The sequence below is a fragment of the Budorcas taxicolor genome, chromosome 9 (genome assembly GCF_023091745.1).
Source record: "Budorcas taxicolor isolate Tak-1 chromosome 9, Takin1.1, whole genome shotgun sequence".
NCBI classification, from domain to species: Eukaryota; Metazoa; Chordata; class Mammalia; order Artiodactyla; family Bovidae; genus Budorcas; species Budorcas taxicolor.
Window position 1 is genome coordinate 74263638 of NC_068918.1, and position 14181 is coordinate 74277818.

General features: G+C 38.0%; 1 non-coding gene across 1 annotated transcript; it reads left to right on the forward strand.

Annotated features, from left to right (window-relative positions):
* Positions 1-886: 886 nt before the first annotated feature.
* Positions 887-959, forward strand: TRNAG-CCC (transfer RNA glycine (anticodon CCC)). The gene has a single exon. It is a non-coding gene; the product is annotated as a tRNA-Gly (tRNA).
* The last annotated feature ends 13222 nt before the right edge of the window (positions 960-14181 follow it).

Consider the following 14181-nt stretch of genomic DNA (forward strand, 5'->3'; position numbering starts at 1 on the left):
TCTTTTGAAATATCTGAACCACATTCTGTTTCTTTCTTCATAGTAAAGTGATCCTTTATTAGAAAAAAAGGTCATAAAGAACGATGTTTATTTTAAACTTTGGCCTTACTGAGGATAAATACAAAATAAATTATTATGGTTAAAGCGAAAAGTTTTCAATAGTAAAATTACATATAAGTTCCCAAATGTAATACATGCCACATCTTCAGTAGAAAATATTAGAAATGTCAAGATAACTTTTTTGTGAGCTTTCTAGATATGATTCTTTTATTGCTAGCAAAGCTAAAGATAACACAGGAAACTAACTCTGGACAATATTGCTAACTTAGTGTCTCAAAATCAAGAATGATAGATTTCTGAGAAACTCTTATGATTTTAAAAAGTGATGTTAGGTAGCATTTCTCTCAATTTCTGCACACTATAAAGAAATAAATTTAATTGTCTGACTCTGCAAAAGGAATATCATTTAAATCTCTGACCACTGAAGATCTGATTTTGAATAAAAGATTTTGTTAAATTATAATATCATAAGGTTTGGGATTCACAAATCCCAAAGAGAATTTGTGAGTCTTTTTTGATAAAACGGCAAAAACACAATCCTAAAATCCTAAACACGAATCCTAAGAGATTTAGGATGTGTGTGTCTATGTGCTGACTAACAACAGTAGAAGAAAAGGAAACCAATATAAGAGTAGTGAGGTAGAAAAATAATGACCTTTCAGTGTAGTTTGGCTCTGCGGCAGGGGCGGGGTGGGGGCTGGGTATGTATTTAAGAGCACTAATAGGCCTGGGGATGGAGAATAATGATTGTCCTAGTTGTGGTGAGAAGGAGACCTGAGCAGCTCCAAATCACAAGGACATGGATAAGAACAGTAGCTATAGGACTTCCCTGATGGTCCAGTGGCTAAGACTCTGCACTCCCAATGCAAGGGGCCCAGGTTCAATCCCTAGTCAGGGAACTAGATCCTACAAGCAACAATGAACAGTTCACGTGACACAAAAAGAGATCCACATGCCATAACTAAGACCTCGTGTAGCCAAGTGAATAAAATAAAATGGAGTATAATATTTAAAAACCAACAGTGGGATACTAGGAGTTCACCTTGGGAAAAAAATTACAGGAGGGTATTTAATCTACAAATTATGAACAAATTAGCTTTTTACTTAAACACATAAGTGGTAAAATCTTTAGAGTTATTAGTATTAAACAAGTGGTTATTATTTATAATCAGTATCTGAGGAAACTATAGACAAGCCAGATGGGCTGATGACACATAGTTAAATATACTCAAAAGATGAAATTACATAGCAAATTGTCTGTAGTTAGTGATGTGATTGGAATAAGCGTTACATTTGTGCTTGGTAAGGTCAAAGTGAAAGTGAAAGTGATATTGGAGGAGGAAATGGCAACCCACTCCAGTGTTCTTGGCTGGAGAATCCCAGGGATGGGGGAGCCTGGTGGGCTGCTATCTATGGGGTCGCACAGAGTCGGACACGACTGAAGCGACTTAGCAGCAGCAGCAGCGGCAGCAACAGTGTTTACACTTGGGTGCAACAGTTGCCAGATGTTTTTCTATTCATCCTTTCTTTTGAAGTCCTCATATCAAGAGAAGGATAAATAAAAGCCTTTAAAAAGAGAATAAATACTATTCTGGAAATTTTTTAAGGTTACAAATTAACAAGAGAGATCTGAAAAGTCAGCCGAATTATCTACTTGCTCTTCAACTATAGCCTCTTATAAACTAGCATCTTACATATTTGCAGGGAACCAGCTTAGTTTCCTGTGGCAGTTCATTTCTCAACCCTTTAACTATCTGAAATTTCAGATTTATTTTACTGGGTTGGGCATTGTCCTTGACTCCTTTTTCTAGTGAGCATTATTTGGTAAAAACAGTTCCAATCTTAGTGCTGAGAACCCATGTGGGTCTTAAACACAGCTCCACTTTGTGATTGTGAGCAGATTCTTAATTTTGTCTGAGCCTTAGTTTCTTCATGGAGAAAAATGAGTAATAATACTTCTTGAAATTTCACAATGTTCTGGTAAGAATCAGTGGGATAACCGATTTATAATCATGTAATTAAAATGTATGTGACAGTATTTGGTGACCTACATTCTGTTAGGCATACAGACATGATTACTGTATCTCATGCACGAAAGTAAAGAAACTTCTCAGTTTTGTTCTTCTCTAATGGTATGTCCTGAGGAGAAGGGGACGACCCAGGATGAGATGGCTGGATGGTATCACGGACACGATGGACGTGAGTCTGAGTGAACTCCGGGAGATGGTGATGGACAGGGAGGCCTGGCGTGCTGCGTGCGATTCATGAGGTCGCAAAGAGTCACACACGACTGAGCGACTGAACTGAACTGAACTGAGATGAATGATTCTACTTCTTTTCAGTGTTTTCTTACATGTCATGTTTGTTAACTTTGAAATAACTTGTTTTCTTCTGGGGCCTCTAGTGTTTATCATGGTTTTACTATTCCTTCAGGAAAACATTTTCAGCCCTTTTCTGGCTCAAGTATCTTTTAAATGCACTGCAGTCAGGAAACTATAGTTAGTCAATAGACCTTTCCTTATTGGAATTTGTGAAGTCTAAAGGACTTCATGACTTATAAATGGTCTATTTTACCCCTAAATAAACTAATTCCATAAATGGGATGAATAAAAGCCTCTTTAAGGTTACTGAAGACTTCATAGCCGGAGAAGGCAATGGCACTCCACTCCAGTACTCTTGCCTGGAAAATCCCATGGACAGAGGAGCCTGGTAGGCTGCAGTCCATGGGGTCGCTAAGAGTCGGACAGGGCTGAGAGACTTCACTTTCACTTTTATGCATTGGAGAAGGAAATGGCAACCCACTCCAGTGTTCTTGCCTGGAGAATCCCAGGAACGGGGAGCCTGGTGGGCTGCCATCTGTGGGGTCGCAAAGAGTCAGACATGACTGAAGTGACTTAAAAAAAAGGTCAAAATTTTTGATGCTCAATATCTATCTGTATCTCTAGATAAATAGAAAAATATTTTAAAAGATACTTACTTTTACATTTTATTATATATGTGGCAAAATGGAATTTTTTCTTTTCTCAATTTTTTTCACTTAATGGTGTACACACACATTCGGCATGTGTGTGCACACACACACACACTCTTTTCCCAATGATCTCTTCAGGTTCTGGTCCATCCTCAAACAGAATAATTCAAAATGAAGTTTTAGACTTTGGCAAAGCATAGAAAAGATTCAGAGACCCATATGAAAGTGCAAGTTGCTCAGTTGTGTCCAACTCTTTGCGAGTCCATGAGCTATAGAGTCCATGGAATTCTCCAGGCCAGAATACTAGAGTGGGTAGCCTTTCCCTTCTTCAAGGGATCTTTCCAACCCAGGGATTGAACCCAGGTCTCCCACATTGCTGGCAGATTCTTTACCAGCTGAGCCTCAAGGGAAGTCCAAGACCCATATAGGTTATGCTATGCTGCTGCTGCTGCTAAGTCACTTCAGTTGTGTCTGTCTCTGTACAACCCCATAGATGGCAGCTCACCAGGCTCCCCCATCCCTGGGATTCTCCAGGCAAGAACACTGGAGTGGGTTGCCATTTCCTTCTCCAAAGCATAAAAGTGAAAAGTGAAAGTGAAGTTGCTCAGTCATGTCCGACTCTTCACAACCCCATGGACTGCAGCCTACCAGGCTCCTCCGTCGATGGGATTTTCCAGACAAGAGTACTGGAGTGCTATAAAAGCAGTCTATTAGTAAGAAAACCGTCTGTCTCATGAATATTTCTTTTTGAAAACTAAAGGAATCAAAGCACTCTGCACTCAGAAATTAGCTAATTGAGAACAGAAGTCTGCTCACAGCATCTATGCTGTTAACAGCTACTCATGTGGATATTTGTTGATGTTCATTTGCTTAGTCGTGTCCGACTCTTTAAGACCCCATGGGCTGCAGCATGCCAGGCTTCCCTGTCCTTCCGTATTTCCCGGAGCTTGCTCATGTAGGTATAAACAAGTGATTTTGAAAGGAAAGATGAGGAAAGCTTTGTCCATGTGGAACTGTGGCCCTTGCAGGCCATTTAGGAGATAAAGACAAATAGGTCAACACTATAGCGTTTAAAGGAGGTTTAGATTTTGCTGTTGCTGTTCAGTCCCTCAGTCATGTCTGTTTGGAAGTATCAAATCTAGAGTGCCAGAAGGTGAAAAGTGAAGGTAATTACCCAGTTAAGTGGCTACAACGAGTGGATAAAGGGCCAAGGGTGAAGTTCCGGTGTGCCCCAGTGTCAGAGAAGAGGCCTGACACAGAGAAGGGGCACTTACTCATTCATTTGACAATTACTTGTGTGTCTGCTCTACCTGGCAGGAGCTTGGTAATGGAAAGACGAAGAAGACAAAGTCCATGCCCTTTAGGAGACCAGTTATGAGCAGCCAAAATAAATTAAAGGAAAATAGGAGGAAGTAGTTAAGAGGAGACACGGGAAGCAAGAGTTTCAAGTGTCACAGTGTTTAAATAAGATAAAGACAGAAAAATACTCTCATGGAATTGGCAGCAATTAAAAAGTCTTTACTAAAAATGCTTTGTTTTGTTTTTTTGCCATTGCTGCAGGGGAAAGCAAATTGCTTAAGGTGGCTAGTGAATGAGACATGAACTAATAAATACACAGTGAGGGTAAACTACTCTTTCAAGGGGCTTAAATATGATGAACCACAAGATATGATGGGATGGAGGAAGGGGAGGAGGGCAGTGAAATACATACGGAGGTTTCTACTTAAGATGAAGAACGCAATCATATTTATGAACTGAGAGAATATTTAATATGGAGATGGAATTTGAATGTACAGGGCAATAAATGCTAATGGATGGAGCGTATTTCCCTGGATGGAGAGAAAGATGAAATCCAGAGCACTGATATAAGAGATTAACCTTGTAAACCACTTAGGAAGAGTATTTTAACAAAAAAAGGTTGGTGGGGGCGAGAAAGATAAGTACACAGGCAAAAAAAAATTTTAGAATAAATATGGGGAGGAACATGCTGGGCTGTCTGATTGAGTCTTCTGTTTCCTGTTATGTTACAAACAAGTTTCCCCACTGAGAGTGAAGGAATGGAGATGTTCCAGACCCTGAGGGAATGCAGAGTGGCTGAGTAGCTCTGCATGCCTTTTGGTGTTTGGTTTAGAAAATACTTTCTTGACATTGACCCTCAATGAGAACAGTGAACCAAAAGTTTCCACACACCGTTTGATATCAGGATTTTCTAGGGTTCACAGTATACCTCCTTAAGAAAGTATTGATCAAAGTTGAAGAGCTGAACAATGGTAGAGAGCAGCAATGTGAATGCAGTGATACAATAAAGAGTTAACTATTTTTAGGAGGCTATTTTAAGAGGTAAATATTTCAGTACCCTAGGGTTTGCTCTGTCCTCAAGTTCTCAACTCCAGCGTCTCATACTAACTTGCTATTAGTATCAAAGATCCAAAGTTTGACAATGGTGCACTGTTTAAAGTTCGTCACTATGTAAACATCATTTCCACTCACTGGCTTTCCAGAAGGGTTTGGTTGAGTAGCAAAAAAAGGAGAGGATGTTGGAGTCAACATGAAGAGAATGGTGAATAACCGAAGTCCCTTTCTGTGCTGCACTCATTAATGGGTGATTATCACTGTTGAACCTTTTACTGTTGCTGGATTATCAATTATGCAAAGTGCCTATCAGTTGTGATGTTGTAATCAGTTTTTTGTACTTTTAATTTTACACATGGATAAAATTTTAATGCAGAAGGAAGCAAAGATAAATGAGGAAATTATGAGTGTTAGATCTACTTTGCAGCACACAAATGAGATTAATGCTCTGAACATTTCTGTTTGTAACAACAATTTTGATGATCAAATTAAGAGCAGACAAAATAAAGCACAGGTGAAAATTTCAATACCCTATGTAGGTTAATGATAATAAATCCTGTGTGTGGATATTTTAAATTGAAATAGAGCTTATGCCACAAAATTACCCTTTTTAGGTGCAAAATTCACTGCTCTTTAGTATATGGCATGCTCAGTTAAGTCCACCTCTTTGCAACCCCATGGACTGCAGCCTGCCAGGCTCCTCTTGTCCATGGAATTTTCCAGGCAAGAATATTGGAGTGGGCTGCCATTTCCTCCTCCAGAGGATCTTTTTGACCCAGGGATCGGACCTGCATCTCCTGCATCACCTGCCTACCAGGCAGATTCTTTATCACTGAGCCACCTGGGAAGCCTCAGGTATATTTTTACAAAATATTTTCACTATCTGAAGAAGAATCCCCAACTTATAACAAGTAATTCCATATATCCCTTTTATCTCAGTCCTGGGAAACTGGTAATCAACCTCCTTCTCTTATGAGTTGGTCTATTCTGGACATTTCGTATGAATGGAATGATGCAGTGTCCTCTCATTCATCTCTTGTTCTGGTAACTTAAGTCCATTTTCTTATTTGCTTGGTCAGTCTGGGGAAAGGTTTGCCAATTTTATTGATCTTTCTGAAAAACTAACTGATGGTATGGTTGATACTTTCTATTCTCCATTTCCTTTATTTCTCTTATCAGTTCAGTCACTCAGTCGTGTCCAACTCTTTGCAACCCCATGAAACACAGCACGCCAGACCTCCCTGTCCATCACCAACTCCTGGAGTTCACCCAGACTCGCATCCATCAAGTCAGTGATGCCATCCAGCCATCTCATCTTCTGTCGTCCCCTTCTTCTCCTGCCCTCAATCCCTCCTAGTATCAAAGTCTTTTCCAGTGAGTCAGCTCTTTGCATGAGGTGGCCAAAGTACTGGAGTTTCAGCTTTAGCATCAGTCCTTCCAATGAACACCCGGGACTGATCTCCTTTAGAATGGATTGGTTATATCTCCTTGCAGTCCAAGGGACTCTCAAGAGTCTTCTCCAATACCACAGTTCAAAAGCATCAATTCTTCGGTGCTCAGGATTCTTCACAGTCCAACTCTCACATCCATACATGACCACTGGAAAAACCATAGCCTTGACTAGACGGACCTTAGTTGGCAAAGTAACATCTCTGCTTTTGAATATGCTATCTAGGTTGGTCCTAACTTTTCTTCCAAGGAGTAAGCGTCTTTTAATTTCATGGCTGCAATCACCATCTGCAGTGATTTTGGAGCCCAAAAAGATTAAGTCTGACATTGTTTCCACTGTTTCCCCATCTATTTCCCATGAAGTGATGGGACCAGATGCCATGATCTTTGTTTTCTGAATGTTGAACTTTAAGCCAACTTTTTCACTAGAGTTTATTATTTCCTGTCTCTGTTTGCTTGGAGTTTAGTTTGTTCTTTTTTTCTTACATTCTTAAGGTAGATGATTAGCTAATTGATTGACATATTTGAGATGTTTCTTTTTTTGATGTAGACATTTATAAAGGTGTTTGTAGCACTGCTTTAGCTTCATCCTATTTCAGTATTTTTTTTTTCGTTCATCTCAAATTATTTCCTGATTTTCCTTGTGACTTCTTATTTGATTCATTGGTTATTTAGGAGTGTGATGCTTAGTTTCCACATATTTGTGATTTTCCCAAATTTCCTTCTATTATTGACATCCAATTTTATTCCTTGTGGTCAGAGATTATGTGTGATTTTAATCCTTTTAAATATATTGTTTCATGTCTAAAATATGATCTGCATTGGATTATTTATTCTCCATGTGCACTTAAGAAGAACAGTTATTCTGCCATTGTTAGATGAAACGTTTCATAGGTGTCTGTTAGGCCTAATTGATTAATAGTATTTAATCAAGTTTTCTATATCCTTGATGATTTTCTGGGATGCTTGTTCTATCCATTATTGAATGTGCATTATTGAAGGTTTAACTATTATTGTTCAATGTCTAGTTTTCCTTTTAATTCTGACAGGTTTTACTTTATATGTTATGTTTCCCTTATTAGATGCACATATGTTTATAGTTGTCATATCTTCTTGATGGGTTGCTCATTTTATCACTATAAAATCTTTCTTCATATCTAGTGACACATTTATATTAAAGTCTATTTTGTCTGATATGAGTAGAGTCACTCAACTCTCTTCTGATTATTGCTTGCAGGATATATCTTTTGCATTATTTTTTAATTTTTTATTTAAAATTTTTATTGGAGTATAATTGATTTATAATGTTGTGTTAGTTTCAGGTATACAGCAAGAGAATCAGTTATATATATACATATACATATATCCACTTTTTCCCATGAAGGCCATTACAAAGTATTGAGTAGAATTCCCTGTGCTATACAGTAGGTCCTTATTAGTTATCTATTTTATATGTAGTAGTACATATGTCCAGAGAAGGCAATGGCACCCCACTCCAGTACTCTTGCCTGGAAAATCTCATGGACGGAGGAGCCTGGTGGGCTGCAGTCCATGGGAGGGCGAAGAGTCGGGTACGACTGAGCAACTTCACTTTCACCTTTCACTTTCATGCATTGGAGAAGGAAACAGCAACCCACTCCAGTGTTCTTGCCTGGAGAATCCCAGGGATGGGGGAGCCTGGTGGGCTGCCGTCTATGGGGTCGCACAGAGTCAGACACAACTGAAGCGACTTAAGTAGCAGAAGCAGCAGCAGCAGTAGCAGTACATTTTGTCAATCCATCTCCCAATTTCTCTCTCCTCCCACCGCTTATTCCCTGGTAACCATAAGTTTGTTTTCTATATCAGTGACTCTACTTCTGTTTTGTAAAAAAGCTCATCATTCTAAGATTTCATGTGATATCATATTTGTCTTTCTCTAGTTCACTCAGTATGACCATCTCGAGGTCCATCCATATTGCTGCAAATGGCATTGTCTTGTTCTTTTTTATGACTGAATAGTATTCCATTGTATATATGAGCCCCCTCATCTTTATCCATTCCTCTATTGATCGGCATTTAGATTGCTTCCATGCCCTGCCTACTGTAAACAGTGCTGGAATGAACATTAGGCTGCATGTATCTTTTGAATTATGGTTTTCTCCAGGTATATGCCTAGGAGTGGGGGGGGGTCATATAGACCAATGCAACAGGATAGAAAGTTCAGAGATAAAGCCCTACGAAAAGTGGTTAAGAAAAACAAAAAAGAACTTGCAAGTTACTAGTATTAGCAACGAGAGATAGGTGATGACTACAGATCCTGTAAATATTAAAAGTATAAAAAGGCATCCCTTTTCTACCACAATGGTGCCCTCCTGCTGCTGCTTCTCTGACCTGTGCAGCTCTCCCCCTGCCCTTAGAAATTGTGATGCTCTCCTCCATTTTGGAACTGGCTCTTAATTTTTGAATAGTGTGTAATATTTAGGGGATTTTGCTAGAAAAATCTAAAGCGGAAAGGCAGGACTACCAAATTGGAAATTTCCTGGGCATTTGTGGTAGATTTAAATGGCCAGATTCTCCCCATTTCTATACACACACCCATTTGCAACATGCCTTTGCTTCTTCTCCCACCCAGACACAGAATCTGTTTCTCCATCCGTTGCATCTGGGCTTAGCCATGTAGCTGCTTTGGGAAATGGGGCATTCACAGAGGTGACAAGCAGCAGCTTGCACACTGGGGCTTACTCTCGTGTTCTTGCTACTGCCACATAAATAAGCCTGGGCTAGCCTGAGGGATGATGAGAGACATGTGGCCTAATGATCCCTACCACTCCAGCCAACAACCTGGCAACTGCCAGATATGTCTGTAACACTGTCTTAGGTCACCTAACCTCTAGCTGACCCATCAGCTGACCATGGATGTATACGCCAACCAGACAGAGATCAGCCAAGTTAGGCCAGACCAAACCCAGTCAACTAATCATGAGTTAATTAGTTTCAAGCCATGGCGTTTTGGGGTGGCATGTTAGGCAGCAAAAGCTAACTGCAGGTGCTCAGTTGTGTCTGACGCTTTTGTGGCCTCATGAACCCTGTCAGGCTCCTCTGTCCATGGGATTTTCCAGGCAAGAATACTGGAGTAGGGTGCCATTTCCTCCTCCAGGGGATCTTCCCAAAGCAGGGGACTGAATCTGTGTCTCTTGAGTCTCCTGCATTAGAGGGCAAATTCTTTACCACTAACAGCTAACTGAAATAGCATTAAAAATATTCAATTGTTTTTCATGATTAGTTCAGCAGACAACTACTGAATGCCTTCTGTGTGTAAGGCCTTCTGCTAAGGACAGGGATTCAAAGCTAATTAAGACATGGTTTCTGCCTAGAGGGTACAGATATCAACAAATGACAGTGCAGTGTGATGAATACTGAGAAAAAGTTATGATTTAAGTGGATGACATAGATGAGGGCTACTCATTGGCTTGGGATGGTCTAGAAAAAAACAGGTGATATCAGAACTGGATCCTCATCAAGCATCTGAAGTTTACCAAAGAATTTGGAGGCCATCCTAGGCAAGACTTGCTTGGTATCTCAGATAGTAAGGAAATCTACCTGCAGTGCAGGAGACCTGGGTTCAATCCCTAGGTCAGGAAGATCCTCTGGAGAGAGGAATGGAGATTTCTATGGACAGAGTCCATGGGGTCACCAAGAGTCAGAGAGCCAGACACACTGAGCAACTAACAATTTCCCTTTTCATTGTAGGCAAAAGAAGCATATACAAAGGGTCAGAGACGTGAAAGGGTAAGTATTTGAGAAATGGTGCAGAAATGTAGCCTACAAGAGGACAGACGATGATGGTGAAGTAATGATTAAGGAAATCTGGGTCAAATAATCTCTTTGATAAGAAGTCCTAGCTATTGTAGAAATATCACAAAATTGATAAATCATGAAAGTAATAAATCATAACAAATTGAGTATGAATTATCACAATTATTTCCCTTCCTCCTAGTCTTTGACTGTGGACCTCGCTGCAGGGTGTAAGTGAACCTATTGTGGTGTAAGTCTCCTTTTGTCTACCCTGTTTATCTTAACGGTTTAGATCATACTGGCAGCCTCAGTCTATTTAGCTCATTTAATTATACTTATTGCTCAAGTTGGAGCACACCTGCGCCTTAGTTGGCATATATACCCCCAATCATATGAGACACAGTTATTTGCTAAATAATTTAACTTTTTTAATATCAATTTTAATCAACACTTTTTCAGAGTCAGCTCTTTAGAACACAATGGAAAGTAATTGGCTTAAAGTAATCTAAACATACCTCCTTCCTAAAGTCATGAAAACAAATCTGTTAATAAATGCATTCCTCAAGTAGTAGACTCTTTGGAATCATGTGTATTTTACTGTACTAAAGAATATGTCTTTCGAATTTGAGGAAGATATATATGAAGAACATTTAAAAGTGCTTCAAGTCTTTCCTTTTCTGGAACTTATCCATCTGTCCGTGTATCTGGCTTAGTTACCAGATACGCAGTAGTCATAGGAGGAGGAGGAGGAAGCAGGTAGTACGAATTCATGAGGCATGTCATAACCTTCCAGAATTCAGCCTACACAGTGCCTGGCATCAGCACTCAAGAAATTCTTGTTTAATGAACAAACACGAACATTTCGGTTTCTCCAAACACAAAGTGAGAAATTAAATCATCATTAAAGTCCCTACTAATCCCAAGATTCAGGTATTTTCCCACAAGACAATCCAAAATACAAAATGTATACACATCAGTTCAATTTATTAATTTAGTCTTATCTAATACATCAGTGTATTTGCTCTTTAAAAGGAAAACAAAATATAAAACTGTAAAAAATGACCATGAAAATTATACAGTTTTTCAAAGCATGATTTTATATATGGATCTTTAAAAAAGTGTGATTGATTTGTGCCACAAAGAATCAATAGAAAATGTGAAAGGTGAAAAATGAACATGGACACCAATACTCCCTGTTAACAGTTCTTTAAATATAAGAATAATTAAGATGAATTACAATTTTATTTCTGCTGCTGTCAGCAGTACTTCCCTGATGGAATTCATGAATTTCACCATGACTTTAAACTGAATAAATATGTTACATTACTAACGCTGTTACTTAATTCTAAACCACAGCTTGAGCATGCACACTTGAGAACACTTTACTTTTTGGCTTTAGTAATGACTTGCAAACACTCCCTCTTTTTAAAAACACTGGGGTAAAATACACATAAATTTACCATTTTAAAATGAACACTTTAGTAGCATTTAGTACATTCACAGCATTGTGCGATCCACACTGTTTTGTCCCAGAATATTTTTACTACTGAAAGGAAACCAGTACCCAGTTAGGCAGTCACTTCCTACTATTCCCTCTGCACAACCCTTAATCTGATTTCTCTCAATGGAATTGCCTATTCTGGATTATTTCATATAAATGGAATTGAATCCTACAACATGGAGCCTTTTGTGTATAGCTTCTTTCACTCTGCATGTTTTTCAAGAAATACCATATCCTTTTGCAATTAAAATAAAGAAAATTATGTAAATCAGGAAGAAAAGAAGACACTTTGGAAACTAAATGACATTTGAGGTAAGTTAATGAGTCAGTGCAATTACCTCTCAGAATGCAATTCAAGTTTTCAGGATTGATTGGTACTTAAACACCGCTCAGATGAACAATACATCTTCAACATTTTAAATGCAGCATAAAAGCCTTTAGAATTCATATCCAGTGATTTATTAATCATTTAAAGCAACATTTCATATGTCAGAGTTTTTAATCATAAAAGTACTGGAATGTTGTAGGCAATCAATACTATTCATTTCAAATCTCTAATATAGGTTAACAGCTTTTTAAAGTTATTGGTTGATATAAAAGACATCCCAGTTGACATATTCACTTGGTAATTTTACTCTTGAACAGATGTAGTAACCCATTATTGTTTCTATTTCTATGACTTGACTTCTTTTAATCAAATAATGTGATGAAACTTGAATACTGATAATTCTTCAACCCTACAAACTTGTGAGCTTTAAAAGACTTTAAAAGAAACTAAGTTACTTTATCAAATCTGAACTTTCTTAACCAAGTGACAAAATGTAGGCTGATCAGCAAAAGAAGTTTCTGAAAACTCTGTGTGCTTAATCTGGGTTTTTTGATCACCTGATCAGAAAATTGAAGTCATAGGATAAAACAAGAAACAATGACAATGTGGAAAGGAGGACTTCGATGGAAAAAAAAAATGTAGGACAACAAAAGGCAGGATCTTCTTTTTTCAACGTTAATCTTTTGAGCGAGAACAAATTATTGCTCCTGTTCTTGTATTAGACCACTGGATAATAATCTAATAGTGTTACTCTCTGACTGGAAGGGGTATAGAAAGCTATCTAACTCCAGTCAGTTCCTCCACCACAAGGATGAAACAACACATATATCTACCTATTTACCTGTTTGAAGATCTGAGTAAAAAATTCTAATAATTTATGTTAGAAAAAAGGAAAAATTAAATCTGATAAATTTGCTTTTATTGAGAAAGGACAATTTGACCTGGTTAGTTGGTTAGTCTTAAAAGAATTCAACAGAAATGCAGTTTTATTTCTTTCAAACAAACAATTAAACACCACTACTACAACTCAGGTACTGGAGGATCATTTCCTATCATATTTACAAGTGAACAGGTTAATAATACAATTTGGGGGATGCCTAAAATTCTACTGGTGTTACTGAAAAAGAAACAGATTTCCCTTGCTTCTGCTGTCAGTTTGCTTCCAAAATGCTTTTCTTCATAGTAAATAATAGATGCTTCAGTACAGCATGTCAAAAATAAAAAATTATAAAATAGGAGATTCATCAATGAATTTTATTGTATTCTATAGAGCATGTTCATGTATCATCCTTGTATGTAACTCATTTCTATGTAGTTTATTAATGAAAAGTCACTCCCCACTTAACACATTGGAATGTCGAACATTCTGAATACAAAATGTCAGTTTTGAAATGTCCTAAGGTAAAATAGCACTTCAAGATGTATCTCCATTAGTGTGTCTCAACATGTTGTTTATTAAAATCTACTTGGCCAATTTATGGAGATTTCATATACAAATAAATATATGTATAAACAATACATTTACAGAATTTTACAAATCACAGATGCAGCAAAATACTCCTGAAAACTCAGCGAAAGACTATTTCTGCAAAGGATGTTCAGAGCAGCATTCTGTACTTGATTTCTATTAATACTTTGTTTCCTTTTGGTATTACCCAATAACTCATTCTAAAACACTTGTTAGGAATCAAATATTCTATGCAACTATATTTTCCAAAATAATTTCCCTACATCTGAATGTCCCTT